General features: G+C 36.7%; 1 protein-coding gene across 1 annotated transcript in view; it reads right to left on the bottom strand.

Moving 5' to 3' along the window:
* Positions 1-16,618, bottom strand: part of LOC142339121 (uncharacterized) — a 127,336-nt gene extending 110,718 nt beyond the window's left edge. Inside the window, exon 1 of the mRNA XM_075388862.1 lies at positions 16,562-16,618. The gene's annotated coding sequence lies outside the window, so the exon portion shown is untranslated. The remainder of the gene's footprint in view (positions 1-16,561) is intronic.
* Positions 16,619-16,899: the final 281 nt, after the last annotated feature.

Below are 16,899 nucleotides of genomic sequence, written 5' to 3' on the forward strand. Positions count from 1 at the left end.
CATCGAATGTTCCGTGTTTCTCCTAGCTGAATATATAGGTTTTGAAACTTATTAACTGTGTTGCTGTGTATTTTGTTTATCGTGCCATGCAAAGGCAAAAGTATTTCAAATCCTTTCAATTTTCAGACAAGAAAGAACATCAATGAAGTATTTTTGCTTAGCAAAGCTCTTGTACATAAAAAGTAGGCCTAGCTTTTGTACTGCAATTAAATAAAAAAAATAAACTGAAGTTATAACTGCAGTAAAGGAAACCGAAATCGGCTTTTAATTTTATCTATTTTGGGCCAGAAGTAAGAAAATACCAAACATTTGAAAGTCCTACATTGATGTCCCTAAACAAAAACCTATTTTGTTGCGGCAGCTCGAGAATCATAGCGGAGCCTGATTCTCAAGCATTACGCCGCGGCCTGGTTCTTCACTGGGTTCCAACTGACTAACGATCTCGTCGAAACTAATAGTCGCTCGCTTGTATTTAAAAGATTGTAACTTTAACTTTCATTGAAGTTAAAAGAATCCTTATTGATAATCTATACACAATCTCGTGCTAACGTTTGCAAGGCTAATGCCAAATGTTAGTATTGTGTCTCATTTCCAGCCAAGAAAGCTCAATTAAATTAAAACTTGGACGATTTAAGATTTACCAAAATTTTAGCATCAGAAAACTAAATTTGATCAAGAATCAAGTTATAGTCTATTTTGAGGGCCAACTGCTCCTGATAACTGATTTTGATAGTTACCAATACAATATGGTAGCACTATTCAAACAATTTGGTTGGAGTTATAAATTAGGCATATATCATTTATAACATCTTTGTTACCTGTTTCTGATTGTGTAATCAAGTAAAGTGATTTAAGTAAAGTTTACATAGTAAATGCGAAATTGTGGCAATTTTGATTTTCTTGACATCTTTTGTTTAGGGACATCAAGATTTCAAATATTTGGAATTTTCTTACCTCTGGCCCAAAATAGATATAATTAAAAGCCGATTTCGGTTTCCTCTACTGCAGTTATAACTTCAGTTTAATTTTTTTTATTTAATTGCAGTACAAAAGCTAGGCCTACTTTTTATGTACAAGAGCTTTGCTAAGCAAAAATACTTCATTGATGTTCTTTCTTGTCTGAAAATTGAAAGGATTTGAAATACTTTTGCCTTTGCATGGCACGATAAACAAAATACACAGCAACACAGTTAATAAGTTTCACAACCTATATATTCAGCTAGGAGAAACACGGAACATTCGATGGAATCCCGGACATAACGCCAAGTCAATTTCTGCATTAGGCAGGTCTCATTTTTTCAATGTCTTATTTCCTGACTGATTTACAATTTTGTTGAAGATTTGTTTTTGAATCTGTTTTTGTGGAGAATTTGTCTGTTTCAGTTGTCTGCTTTTGATTGTAAATTATGGGTGAAGAAAAATTGAGCCTATTTATAAAACAGGACATATTTCTGATTTTTTTTCCCAGCCGAGCTTTCGGAAACATCATTGAAAATCATTTTCAGTCATTTTGACTTTCTTGGTGAAAAAAAGTGTAGCAGAATTTTGAGTTAACGTATGTCAGAAAATAATGTTTGTCTAGACATTAGAGAATTTCCATTTTCTCTTCTTGGATTTATTCCATCTCAAATCTGCAAGTTCAATTAGCTCGATAGAAAATACAATGAATTTCTCATCATTATCGAGCTGAAAAGTAATTTATCGATTTAGTATCCTATATCCTAGTACCCTGTGCCTTAACTTCATTGTTTAAGTTCTAAAAAAGTCAATATCTTGTTTTTCATGAAATGACTTTTAAGTCATCACGTAAGCTGTAATTCCTGCATTCAGTTATAAACTTGGTAGTTTAATTTTATAATCTAAGTCATAGTTTCACCTATCTGACCTGAATTGAGGTGTTCTCGTTTTTAAGTTAGTCCCAACTAGCAGTTTTAATTAAATTTTATTGAACTCTAAACTGGAATCCAATCAGTAGAATTTGATTCAATTAAAGATGGCAATAAGTCGGAAAGTGTTTGATACATATATGAACTTAGAACTACTTTTTCGAAATTTACCACCTTCTGATATTTTCACTTTCTAATATTTAATTGGGTATTGGTAACCTTAAAGGAATTTTTGGATGTAACTTTGAAATTGGCTTTACAAACTTTCAGACGCCCGATCATTAGACATGAAGAGCTCGCCGAGTACATATTTAATAAATGAGCCAGAGCTCTTAGAGCACAAAAATAGGAATGTTGACAGTGCAGTATTTGGTACAAAGCAGATTGCCAAACACCTCTTTGGACGTATAAACAAAAATGTCCAACTCTATATGAAAATAGACTTGATATTGCTTATTACGTAGCGCTAAAGGTCTTCAATGTAGGGCTTTTGACCCTTAACGAACACCTAAATCATCATAAAATAAACAATTCGAGGAAATTAACATTATATAACAAAATATCAAAAAGAATCAAAGTTGCACCATATGAGTGCTAATAGGCACAATTGTGTGCTTGGTGCAATAACGTTCGTTGGTTCCATGATTAGCTTAGAAATTACCCTGTTTGTGTGCTATAGCCTCAGCTTGCTCAGGTTTCCCCTCCCAAAATTGGGGTTGTGCAAATTTTTGGTCACAAAATTTCATTTCTGACAAATTTTGAGTTTTTGACAAATTCTCAGTTTTTCCAGCTTCGAAAGATCTTTATTGATGTCTGATGTCTGCAGCTTTTAAATTGAAGTGGCGCCAGTACTACTCGTTATCGCCTTCAAAAATGATTTCTTTAGATAGTTGAAGATGGTTGGTCTTGATTAAACAAAGCAAAGAAAATTGGCTAAAGTGGAAAAAAATTCTAGCGGCCAAGAACAAGTTGAAAACAAATAAAATGATCAAGTTAACTAACCACACTAAAAATCAATTCAACTGATCAAATTAACTAACAACACTTATCAATTGATGTGGCGCCAACATCGTCGGCCCTGTTTTCGTTCCTGGACATACCATAGAAGAATACTAACCCCAACTTCCATTTTGACTCTCGTTGATCACACAACCCCGTCTTTGCCAGTAACGACTTCAAAGATTCATTCCAACGTGTACTCATAGCGTTTGACAGAGTCATTTATTAGCCAAACTAGCTCACATTCTTTTGGGTTTCAAACATGTTCTTTTGACCACTTCGACCTCTGGTTTAATTTTGGAAAATACTCGCAAGTACATCTTCTCCAGATCAAGTCGGCAAATGCTCGAGCAGTTCTTAGTGGTTTTCTCATGTCCTGCTAACGCTCACTATCTGGCAATGAAAAGTGCACTCGCGTTTTTTTTTGCCGGAGCAAGAAATGATTAGGTGTGAATGCTGTCAGGTCTTCTGGACTTTCACTTACTGCTGTCAGGGGTCTTGCGTTGCGAGTTTGTTCCACGAGGCACACTGTTGTGGAACGAACTCAAAACGCGAAGTACCTCGTTTGTGAGGCTTCGATTGTCCATGATTGCAATCAAAACGTTCTTGCAACCTTGAACTAGCCTCTACCAGATTCCACCAAAATGTTGAGCTCCAGGTGGATTAAACTTCCAAACGATCTTTTTCAGAGGTAAATTACTTTTAACCGTAGTCTGGTCCCATTTTTCCATGAATGCCTACAGCTCATTGGCTGCGCCAACGAAACTCCGTTATTCTGTTGCGACTGATGATTATGTTTTGGTAGCCACGTCTCGCATTGAATCTTGTCACTGCAGATAGACAGACATGACTTGGTGTCCAATGACTTTGCATCCTCAATTTGTAGTGCTCCGGTTTATAGACAAGTGAAAAGACAGCACCATCACTTCAAGGTCTTTTGTAGGTATTTCATTTTGATATATCGCAATTAATCGACTCCAGTATGGTTGAATGGGAAAACCTGTTCATGAAGTCGTTGTCGTGGTAAGCGTGCAAACGGTGAATGAGTTGGATTGGCGTTTCGGTGCCAAAATTGGACACATTTTGACTTTATGTTCGTCAATGCAAACCCCGAATCGGTTATCATTAGTTCTTGTTGGAGAATATTTCTCACGAACTCTCTGACTTCGTGCAGATTGTCAGAATGCGATCTCTCCAACAGAAGTTGTACAACAGGATGTTTTGTGTTCATTATTATTGGATGCTTTCCATTGTAACTCAGATTCGAATGCTTCAGTCAGCCATTCACTCCAACTGCTTCCCTCTTCTTGCAGGAAAGGTGACGATTTGGAAATGTTCAAGCTTTTTGAAACTTCTTCGCTATTTGTGAATGATTTCAAAACGATCGTTCTTTTCGAACAAATTGAAACAAAATTTGTTCTGCAGGATGGATCTTATTTTCTCTGAGAGTTCCCCTCTGCTTGGTTTTGAACCTTATGCAGTAGGCGATGAAGTTTCTTTTATGGTTGAAGCTACTGTACCTTTTCAAGTCGAATAGTTGTTCTAGTTTTTTTCTGGGGCTACAGTACTGATAGCTTGCTCAGCTTCAACTTCATTCACATGACAACACGTTCATCTTTTTCATCTGTCTGGAGCCAGAGCCATGCTAACCCGTTCAACCGCCCTGACTCCTTGAGGCTTTCGATGGACGTTTCTCTGCTAACAAAAAATGCCGTGCTTTTGTATGTCTCGATTGATCCATAGAAGAGCTCTCCAGTTTTTCTGCAGCACTGTTGGCAACAAATACTTATTCATTTTTGTGAGCTCATTGTATCTACTGCAACGCCGTAGATGAATCTGTCCAATGGCAGACTTGGTCTAATTTCACATCATGTACTCTCAATGTCTGCCTTCTGAGACTGAGGCTTGAAGTGTGAATTTCGGAATCGAACTATATCTGATAAGTTCTACACGAAATTTTCCCATCAGAGTCGAGAGGGTTAAAGTAACTTCATCTGGCAGACATGCAACAATGCACATCGCTTCTTCTGACGCGTCTGTGAAAATGTAAAGTCTCAATTTTGTACATCCAATTTTGAAAAAAGTCTATTTATTGACATCGTCCTTATTTTTGTCTACTCAAAGCACCAATAATTTGATAGTTTCGAGCGTTCCGCAGAGAAATCTTTGACACATAATTGTTCCTCTGCTTCCCAAATGCTTTTATATAGAAATCGCATTCTTACCGTGAAGGGTGAACATACCCCAAGCGGGTCGAACACTGCTGAGTCAAAAGATAGGACAACTCTCTGAGTTATTTTGCTCGAAATTCCGGCCCAGTTCCACGAAAAACTCTGAGACTATCTGTTTCCACATTCCAATTTAGTCCAATAATTGAGGACGATTGTGGTTCGGCTACAAAAATTTTCACAATTTTTTCGATTTGTCCGCCTCTGGCATATACGGTATGACTTCTTCGTCACTCGATATCCATTTCGTCAAATTGAATCCACCTTTGCTGACTAAGTTTTGAACTGGTAGATTTTGATTCCTTCTTGAGACGTTCTGACTGACTTTAGAAAGTCGTCCACATAAAATTTTACAAGATTTTTGTCTTCTTTTGCGTTATTTTTTGCCATTTGACGCAAAGCGTAATTTGCGTAACGCGGTGAGCTCTGCACCCCAAAAATTTTTTCGTATACTCGTAAACTTCAATCCTCATCTCTGAATCTAAGTCTGCCATCGACGGATTATTCGGTTTCGGTGCCGACATTGGACACATTTCAACCTGATTTTTCTCAATGCATACCTCAACTTAATTATCTACACTTCATGTTGAAGAATATCTATCACGTGCTCTCTGACTTCGTGCAGATTGGTACAATGCAATCTCTCCAACAGAAGTTGTACGACAGGATGCTTTGTTATCAATAATACTTGATGCTTTGCAATGAAAATGAGATTCGAATGCTTCAGTCAACCTTTCACTCCAAATGTTTCCCTCCTCTTGCAGGAAAAGTGACAATTTGGAAATGTTCAGCTTTTTGAAATTTCTTTGCTATTGGTTAACGACTTCGAAACAATCGCAAAGCTTTTTTTATGAACTAATTTTTTTAAAGCTACCGTATTGTCTCAGCCGAATATTTGTTAGAGTTTAATTTCTTTGACTTGAATAAAAGTAGCCTGCTCAGCTTCAACGTCTCGAGAATGATTGTGGCTTGGCCTCAAAATTTTCAGAATTTTCGTTGATTTGTCTGCCTCTGGGATCTGCCACTCGACTTCTTAGTCACTCACTATCCTTTTAGTCAACTCCACCTTTGCTGCGGAGGTTCTAAACTGGCAGATTGCTTCTGGAGATTTTCTGACTGATTTAAGAAAGTCCTACTTGTAGAAATTTCGCGGGACGGTTTCGACAAGAGTTTTGTCGTCTTTAGCGTTATCTTTCGCCACTTGATGCTAAGTGTAATTTGCGTAAGTTGTCGAGTTTTGAGCTCCAGAAAACTGTCTTGACTACTCGTAAACTTCTATCCTCTGCTATGGATCTTCTCGCTACAGAATTTGTTAAGTATCGGCAGTCATAGCCTGTGACAGCAACTTGAAGAAACATCGCTTCTATGTGGGCTGAAAGCGCTATTCTGTAGACCTCGTTCTAGGGACTTGAGTTGCCCTATAGCAGACTTGACGTTAATTGGTTGCTCCACATCATTTTCTATGCACAGGAATCGAACTTCATATCTTTCATTGGCGAGTCGAGTTGTTTCCACCAATTTCTTGATTGTCTTCTATTAATATTTCGAATGACCGATGGTATCACAGTTTGAGGCATGGCCTTTGATGTCCTACCACTTGCTCAACTGACTTACTAACTTGTCTTCTGCGATTGAGCTTAATCTTGTAGCAAGAGATGCTGCTTGCATCACTGGTAGAGGAGCACTCAAAGCCCATTCAGTTTTCGGTTTCACTGCCTAAAATTCTGATTTCTAGAAACCTAATGGGCGACGGATGTCATAATTTTCCTGACCACGAGTAAATTAAAACTCGTTTAGATTGTAACTCTGATTTGGCAGATTCTTCAAATGTGGATAGGGATGTTTCAACCCCTGCAGATTTAAAATCTGATCAATAATATTCAGTTTCTCATGAACATGAAATTGCACTGTTGTCAATGGTTGAGACTTCTCTTGTGCTGGAACAGTTACCTGGAAATTTGCCGTCTTGAAAACTTGTGATTTGTAGGTTCCTGCTACTGACAAGGATGTTTTTCGACTTTGCAGGTGCAGCGTAGATACAATTGGTTTATCGACGAATGAAATTAAGAACCCTTTATCACATATTGCCAGCACCCAGAAGCACATGTCGTAGCTTCCCTATTTGAGAATTCAATGTGCTAATGTTTTTGTGTCGTCGTCCACAATCGCTGCAAGTTCTACTTTGGGAACCCTGTGATCGATGGCCAGGTCGAATGCATTTGATACACAGCTGAACTTCTGCAGATGTTCTTGTTGTCCATTCGGCTTTTCTGAATGAAATTACTGGCTACTCCAGATTGCGTGCGTTCCATCTTTGAATGGCAAACTGAATTCTTTTGTTTTGTGAAATCTTTAGCGTCGTACGCAAAAAATCTGTTTCTAGTGGTTCGCTGCTCTGAATTTTATATTTTGTCTGAGCTTACAAGTCTTCATGTATGAAAGCTGTCTAACAGATATTAGAGTACAATCAAGTTTGCTGCTAGTAGGTGTCGTAAGACACTGGAGTCATCGTGTCTAACTTGAGGATGACTGTGTATCTTCTTAAGTTGAGCTTCGACTGAGACACTCGTTCTGCTATTTTTTTTGCAAGGAATGTATCAAGCTCAATAACATAACTGTGAGCTGACACCTATTCCACAAAAGGCTGCTTTTGCCTGACCAGTGAAGCTAGTTTTCAGATACTGCATCAACTCAATGTCGATTGGCCGCTTTTGTTTCAAAATTACTTCAAAAAACTCTGTCCATTCGAGCCACTGTAATAGGCCTATTGAGAACTCCGTTAACTTGAGTTTTACTAAACCTCTTGGATCGCCACTCGATTGGTAAATTACTTGTGGGGTAGTTTTGCTCGCCTTTAATTGGTTTTGGTTCTCACTCGGCCTGTTACGAGAATTGTGTGGGTGACTTTGACTTTTCTGTCTGTACTGGAATGCTGATACCCCTTGCTGTTATAACTTCGTCTTGGGCAATTGCGCTTAGAATTGTGTTAACCTAATTGATTTAAAAAATTTTGGCTTTTTGAGAATACCGAATTCTCGCAATTGTGTTTAGAGTTGTGTTAACTTAATTGATATGAAGATTCTTGGCTTCTTAAGAATACCGAAACTTCGCAGTTGTGTTGAGAAAAGTCCTACACCCGTTTGGAACAGCGGTGTAGGTTTCCAGTAGGCGCTAAAACGTTTCTCAACTCTGTCTTGTTTGGTATTCCTAGTAGGGTTGACAACAGCATCTGTGAACGGCAGCTGGCTGGTTTCAGACTCCTCTGTAACTCATGTTATGAAGTCTGCCGTTCTTACTGTAATTTGAATCCAACAGTTTCGAAGTGGACTGCCTGCAACACAGATGCTCCTGAACTTCCTTTTGTCAGTTCAGTTTCCAGGAGCCTTTGTTCTTCGTTGACTTCAGCTTTCTTTCCAGCATTTTCAAGGGATCGCTCAAGCTGTCTCAGACGTACTTCGTTTTGGTGTTGCAATCTTTGACACAATTGTTTTGTTGTTGTTGTTGTTTTTGTTGTTGTAAATGAAACTCTTCATGCCGTCGTATTTCAATTTCCCCACGCTCTTTTTCTAACTCCAACCGCCACTCTCACAGTCGTCGTTCTGCTTCTTTTTTAGCTTTTAGGTTTTCGAGCTCAACGTCATCAATCTCTCGCCTTCTCGATGAACGCAGTTTGGCGATACTGAGTTCTGTTCGACAGATGTTGATGACACTAAAGATGTCAGACTTTCATTTTCTGCCATCTGCCAGTACTTTTTTCAGAGGACCCCATAGCTAATTCTAATTCGCTGAACAACCAAAAACCTGCATGCCCAACATCTGGTTTAAAAATTTGAAAAATATCTGATTGTTTTTTTGCCTAGTTTCTTTAAGAGCTGTTTCAGTTCTTTACACAAGGTTTGCTTGAGTGTGTGACTTAGATTTTCTTTTCTCAGCTCTTTTTCCAAATTTTATGCGTCGCGTTTTAACGATATACTGTCTTGCGTTGAAATGTAGAGTCTCAGAGTGTTTTTTTGATAGTTGAAAACGTTGCTGCGACGTTTTTCAACTTAGCCTCGTTTTGGAATTTGTACAACTAACCATTCGAATGTCTTCTTCTTGTCGCCCATCTTTCGTTCGGTGTCGGCATCAAAATTTCCCATAAACAATGGCTTGAGAAGTTGCATCTGTTGATGTCAGTTTTTCTGGAGTTCATCGTAAGTCTCAAAGAGACCTCAATATGCTCTTTCGGTAGACACTATTTTGTTATGGGCTGGGGATATTCTACATCAACAACATGTCTGTCAATTGTTTTGGGAATTCAGTTTGCTCAATTTCTGGTCTCTTGAGTTGGTCTGACATCTTGCAGTCAGCAGTGTTCCAATACCTGTCGTAGCTGTTTCCAGCCATCGTAAAGATTTTTTTCTGTTCCACCGAATTGAATTGAGGATTCATTACTGTCGGTGTTGTTGTCCGTGTCGGCAGACCAGTTGTTGCAACTGCTCAAAAATCTCACTGGAACCGAAATATCACAGCCTGCTTTTTGAGCCTTACGCCGGCCTGGTTTTTCACTGCGTTTCAATTGACCAACAATTTTTTCGAAAGTATTAGTCATTCCGTTGTATTTAAATGACTGTAACTTTAAACTAGTGAAGTTCGTATGGCTCTATTCAAATGTTAATATTGTTGCTAACTTCGTGACAATAGAACTCAACTAATTTAAAATCGAGAAGGTCTTAAGATCAAGCTGAAATTCAGAAAAAAAGCCTAAAATAGATGAAGAAACAAATTAAAATCTATTTTTTAGAGCCAACTAGTCTCGGTTACCGTTTTTAATGGTTCGAAGTACAGTTTGGTAGCACTATTCAAACAAATTGAATCTTTCTTACAACTTGAAAACATCCAGAGTAATAAACCAGGTATATATCTATTGTAACATCATTGTTGCTTATTTCTGATTTGGTATTCAAGTAAAGTGATAAAAGTCAATGTTTTTATATTAAATGTCAAGTTAATGCAAAATTTGCTTTGTTGACGTATGCACGATTGTTTATTACGTAATTCTAAAAGCCTTAAATGTAGGGTTTTTGACTTTAACAAACACCCAAAGTATCATCAAAACAATTTAAGGAATTTAACATTCAATAACAAAATATCGTAAACAGTCAAAATTGCACAATTTAAGTGCTAATAGGCACAATTTTCGTTTTTGACCATTTTTGAGTTTTGACAATTTCTCAGTTTTTCCGGCTTCGAAAGTTATTTATTTGCGTCTGATGTCTGCAGCTTCTGGATTGAGGTGGCGCCAAAACTATTATTTATTGCTTTCAAAGAAGATTTTAGAGTTCGAAGATGGTTTGTCTAGATTCAACAAAGCAAAATGAATATAAAATAAATATTTTATAGCAGTCAAGACCGAGTTAAAAGTAGAATAAAATGACCAATATATTTTTGTTGCTATTTTTGTGCCGAGAAAGCTCAACTAAGTTCGAAAGGTCTTAAGATCTAGCAAAAACTTAGCATCGAAAAACTAAGTTTGATGAGGAATCAATATAAAGTCTATTCTGAGCGCCAACTGCTTTTGGTAACGGTTTCTGATGATTATAAATATAATATGATTGCACTTTTCAAACAATTTAATTAAAGCAAATAGTCAGGTAAATTTCAATTAAAACATCATTGTCACTTGTTTCTTTTTGGTCAATTAAGTAAAGTGATTTAAGTCAATGTTTACATATTAAATATCAAAATTGTTTTCGTTGACATAAGCACGGATATTTTTTATGTGGCGCTAAATGCCTTAAAAAAAGCATTTGAGCTTTAATGAACACTTAACTTTGATGTTATACTTTGGAGATAATTGTTTGAATCGCTAGCATAAGCAGCTAAGAGGAGTCCAAAAAAAACCAATGGCTTTTCAAAGCTCATCAATAATCTGGGTAATTTGGACACAACATTTAACAATCCAAGCATTGGTTTAATATTAACGCCAATTGAAACTTGCCTGTTTTTTGCAGGCAAAAACATTGTTTGAAGAGAAAAAATGGCCAAATAGTTACTGAGAAAAAATGGAGCTATCTATTCTTAAAAACTTTTAAATATTTGTTTTGCTCATTTAAAACTTAACTGTTTCTCTACTTGGGAAAATGAGTTGTTGATTTGACTTTTTTGGTTTCTTCCTGTGTGACAAATTTGGAGGGAACAAAAGCAAAGGGTACGTTTTTGGAATTTTTTTCAAAGTTTGGTATAATAAAACTCTTAAAAAGTTTATCTAAGAAAGCGAATTTCGTATTGCAACTATCAATCAGACATAAGAAAAATAACAAATAAGGAACCAGTTTTCAATGTAGCAAAAATACAAAAAAAACTGCAATTTGGATTGAATTTACATTAGCTAAACAATGGAAGAGCTTTGCTCCTGTTCATTTTACTCGAAAGCGGAAACACGCATAATCATCTTTTGTTTTTAGGAGGGAGATCCCAACACTATTAATTTTCTTTTCGTTCCACAAATCTGGACATATTGCGGAAAAAGCGGAATTGCTGCACCATCATAGAGAGGCTAAATTTTTTTAAAGTCGAACGAAAGAACTCAGCGGTAAACTTTTTCATCTAAAAGTTATATTAATTTCAGTCAGATCATTATTGTTTAACCTAATGGATCAAATTAGAAGCGAATTTCAGTGAATTTACGGGAAAAGAAAACAGGCTATCAGCCGATGTTCACATATTTCAAAACATCCATAACTCCACGAAGAGGATGAAATTCAAATACTCATCCAGTTTTGATATTCTACTTTTGGCAGGCTTACTGATCATAACACTTTTGTCTTCTGCCTTAAAAGTTATTGATTGGCCGAAATTGACGGCCAGAAGGCTAAGTTGAGTATATAGCTCTGCCCCCCCCCCCCCCCCCCCCCCCCCACCCGATATGTGCCACTGAAGGGATAATGCGAATTAAAAAAAATAGTGAATTTTCAATTTTAATAGACAAAGGCACATTATAAAAGACCTGCCGATGGTTATGAAGGTTAGAGCATTTCTCTAGAGGGGAACCATTGGTGACAGATACAAAAAAATTCCCAATCAAAATGATTGAAAAACATTGTTTTTGTTAATTTTTCGGGTCTTTCCCATTACAGCCCCCCCCCCATAAAATTCTAGCCCCCCCCATTTTGGTATAATTACCATGATTGGGGGGGGGCCTATAAGTTATCTGACCACTACGCTGGGGGGGGGGGGCTATAATGAGAACGACCCCGTTTTTCTCCTGAATTGTGATCCAAAATTTTAGAACATTGAGCTTAACAGTATCTGTGCGATGTTCCACCTTCAGTTAATATTAAATGTGTGGTGTTGGTGGTGCTGTGCCCGGACGCCAGAGAATCAATCTAATCAACTTGCTTCACTGACGCCAGTGTTGGTGGTGTTTCAAAAAGCCCATGAGTTATATTTCCTTTGGCACAATATGCCTGGGCTACCCTTTGCCCACTGTTGCTCCTTGACGACAGTTGAAACTTTCGTGAGATTTGCTTCACAAATCTTCTTTTGCTACCGTTAAAAAGTCATCCATTTCCTAACCATTGAATTATATCTCTCTAATAAACATTATTACTTGGTGTTTCTTAAAGTTGCAGTTTTAAGCACGTGCCTCCAGGTACAGTATCCACAGTTGCGTAGTCAGGACATGGCAAATAACTTTTTTAAGTCACAAGAAAAAATCTGGAAACAATTAATATCGGAAACAATTAAAAACAGTATTGGAAAAAGGCGATCTCAATTACTATATGTTTTTAGAAGCAATTGCAAAAGTGTCTCCTTAAATGACAATCTGTGATAATTATCGCTTTTTTGTATATCTTTTTTCTGAGAAAAAGTGGCAAAAAACCAAAAATTCATTTTTCGATTTTTAGTGCTTTGGTAAATTGTGTTTATCTAGTAAAATAGGGCTCTAAATTCTAGTTTAAATTTTGATTACAAACCATTAAAATGTCACTGTCACTTTAAGTGAATTTTTTTTAGGTGAGTCACAGTAACAAACACGAGCAAAATCTATAACACCGTTGACCCATGATGTCTCTGGACCAGTTAGGATGTTCTTTAGAGACCAATTGAGGGTTGTTATTGCTACCCAGGCCTAGACCTCGATTTATGAAAAAACTTTAGAAGCCTAGTAGGGGGGGGGGCAATATTTGACTATAGTTACACGGTCAAGCTTCCTAGTTAAAGTCGAGCTAATTTCTTTTCATGGGTCGAGCTTATGTCTTTTCATAACAAAGATAGTCCAACTTTTCATGGGTCCACCTTTAGTCATTTCATATGCAACAAAGTTGAGTAAAGGGCTTTTCTCGGGTCCAACATTAGTCTTTTCATAAGTCTAATTTTTTCAAAGTCCGATAATTTTCAATTTTTTCTGCTTCTGTATATACAGAAGCAGAGCTGGAACAAGGCTAAATAGCTTTGCACCAGAGCGGTCCAACTTAGGAAACAGTTGCAAAACTGCAAAAAGCCTTAAGATTTTCAGCAAATCCTAAGATAAAAAGATATGGCAGCTCGAGTATATTATCTCATTACTTGATTCAATGAAACCAGCTAGCTCAAGTGTATTGGTCCTAGTCCCATTAGCCATGAAAAATTTTTGGTGTTTTTTTAGTTTTTTTCCCTTCCAAATTTATGAACTATGTTTTTTAATAAATAATGCAGTTTTTTGAGGGATTTGTGGTTTTTCTGAATCGTAGAAAACGAAGAGAAAGGCACATTATAAAAGACCTGCCGATGGTTATGAAGGTTACAGCATTTCTCTAGAGGGGAACGATTGGTGACAGATACAGAAAAATTCCCAATCAAAATGATTGAAAACCATTGTTTTTGTTAATTTTTCGGGTCTTTCCCATTACAGCCCCCCCATAAAATTACACCCCCCCCCACCCATTTTGGTAAAATTACCATGATTGGGGGGGCTATAAGTTATCTGACCACTACGCTGGGGGGCTATAATGAGAACGACCCCGTTTTTCTCCTGAATTGTGATCCAAAATTTTAGAACATTGAGCTTAACAGTATCTGTGCGATGTTCCACCTTCAGTTAATATTAAATGTGTGGTGTTCGTGGTGCTGTGCCTGGACGCCAGAGAATCAATCTAATCAACTTGCTTCACTGACGCCAGTGTTGGTGGTGTTTCAAAAAACCCTTGAGTTATATTTCCTTTGGCACAATATGCCTGGGTTACCCTTTGCCCACTGTTGCTCCTTGACGACAGTTGAAACTTTCGTGAGATTTGCTTCACAAATCTTCTTTTGCTACCGTTAAAAAGTCATCCATTTCCTAACCATTGAATTATATCTCTCTAATAAACATTATTACTTGGTGTTTCTTAAAGTTGCAGTTTTAAGCACGTGCCTCCAGGTACAGTATCCACAGTTGCGTAGTCAGGACATGGCAAATAACTTTTTTAAGTCACAAGAAAAAATCTGGAAACAATTAATATCGGAAACAATTAAAAACAGTATTGGAAAAAGGCGATCTCAATTACTATACGTTTTTAGAAGCAATTGCAAAAGGGTCTCCTTAAATGACAATCTGTGATAATTATCGTTTTTTGTATATCTTTTTCTGAGAAAAAGTGGCAAAAAACCAAAAATTCATTTTTCGATTTTTAGTGCTTTGGTAAATTCTGTTTATCTAGTAAAATAGGGTTCGTCTCTAAATTCTAGTTTAAATTTTGATTACAAACCATTAACATGTCATTGTCACTTTAAGTGAATTTTTTTAGAGAGTTACAGTAACAAACACGAGCAAAATCTATAACACCGTTGACTATCATGTCTCTGGACCAGTTAGGATGTTCTTTAGAGACCAATTGAGGGTTGTTATTGCTACCCAGGCCTAGACCTCGATTTATGAAAAGACTTTAGAAGCCTAGTAGGGGAGCAATATTGACTATAATTACACGGTCAAGCTTCCTAGTTAAAGTCGAGCTAATTTCTTTTCATGGGTCGAGCTTATGTCTTTTTATAACAAAGATAGTCCAACTTTTCATGGGTCCACCTTTAGTCATTTCATATGCAACAAAGTCGAGTAAAGGGCTTTTCTCGGGTCCAACATTAGTCTTTTCATAAGTCTAATTTTTTCAAAATCCGATAATTTTCAATTTTTTCTGCTTCTGTATATACAGAAGCAGAGCCGGAACAAGGCTAAATAGCTTTGCATCAGAGCGGTCCAACTTAAGAAACAGTTGGAAAACTGCAAAAAGCCTTAAGATTTTCAACAAATCCTAAGATAAAAAGATATGGCAGCTCGAGTATATTATCATATTATCTCATTACTTGATTCAATGAAACCAGCCAGCTCAAGTGTATTGGTCCTAGTCCCATTAGCCATGAAAAATTTTTGGTGTTTTTTTTAGTTTTTTTCTCTTCCAAATTTATGAACTGTTTTTATTTAAAAAATGCAGGTTTTTGAGGGATTTGTGGTTTTTCTGACTCTTAGAAAATTAAGGAGTATACACGCTGACTACGTTATATGCAATACTGCACGGAAAATTTTAATGGCAAAAAATCAGGCTATGAAAAGACCAATGATGGACCCATGTAAAGACTTTAACTCGACTTTGTTTGCAAACTTGTGTCGAGCTTGAGTACAGCCCAAATTTTGGGTCGAGCCAAAGTCTTTTGCAAAAAATTTGAGTCAAGCTAAAGTCCAAAAAGTTTTAAAGTCCAGCTAAAATCTTTTCAGGGCTCAAATGGGTCGAGTATGGTCTTTTCATAGTGCATTTTGGTCGAGCATTGTCTTCTCATAAGTCTGTACCTAGACCTGGGTACAAAAGTGCAGTATCAGCAACTTCACACTGATCAGTTAAATTGTTATTCAGATTAAAATTTCGTAAATATTGGTCTTAACTTAATTTTGACAAATCGGTATATCTGGTTTTTCTGATGAGCGATTTTTAGATTTTCTGATATGTATTTGCCTGCCTATTGGAAGTTCTTTTTATTTTAAATGATTTCTGCGAGCTATTTTTCTACGCATTTTTCTACTGGTGATCAATTTTGTTTGACCACATACAAGTATTGCTTAAAAATAAACAAAATTTACAACCAGGCTCCCTACAAATGCCAGCCAAGTAAGCCGAAAAGACAAAATTCAGTTCTGACCAAGCTTTAAGGATTTAAAGAGATTTTGTTTGCTAAAACAAGTTCACTGATAAGTGTGAATTTCAAACAAACTGAAAATTTCGAGATTTATTGTCAATTTTACAATTATCCGAGGAGCTGAAAATTAACAACGAGTCTCTGAAAATTAGAAAACGAGTTTGAAAAATTGCGTTATACATCGAAGCGTGATACACAAATTACATCGAATTCAACTGAGAAGTTCAAAAATGACGTCTGGAAAAGTTAAAGTCTTCAAAAAGCGGCGTAATTATTACAAAGTCATCCAAATTAGCTGTAAAACACAAATTATCGGCTTACCGTAGATATTTCAGTCCAATTTGCTAATAAGGAAGACAAGCTTTCGTGACGTCAAACAGCTTCACATTTCAAATTCAATATATTTACCAATTAGATAAATGTGCAAAGTAAGCGCTCCGTTCATTTGTAAATGAACGCACAAATCATATTTAACAATAGTGCTTGTATATATTTTTCAATACGTGTATGCAGTGCATTGTATTTTTTCTTATCATTTTTCAGTGCTAGAAATTTGAACAACAATCATCAATTTTTAACAAACAGCGAGTGGTCGTTTCGTCAGTATTTTAATTAGTTTTCAGGCGTGAGTTGAGATGCTATCAAATGGCTATACAACC

Source organism: Convolutriloba macropyga, chromosome 5, assembly GCF_964194025.1.
Source record: "Convolutriloba macropyga chromosome 5, txConMacr16.3, whole genome shotgun sequence".
Lineage (NCBI taxonomy): Eukaryota > Metazoa > Xenacoelomorpha > Acoela > Convolutidae > Convolutriloba > Convolutriloba macropyga.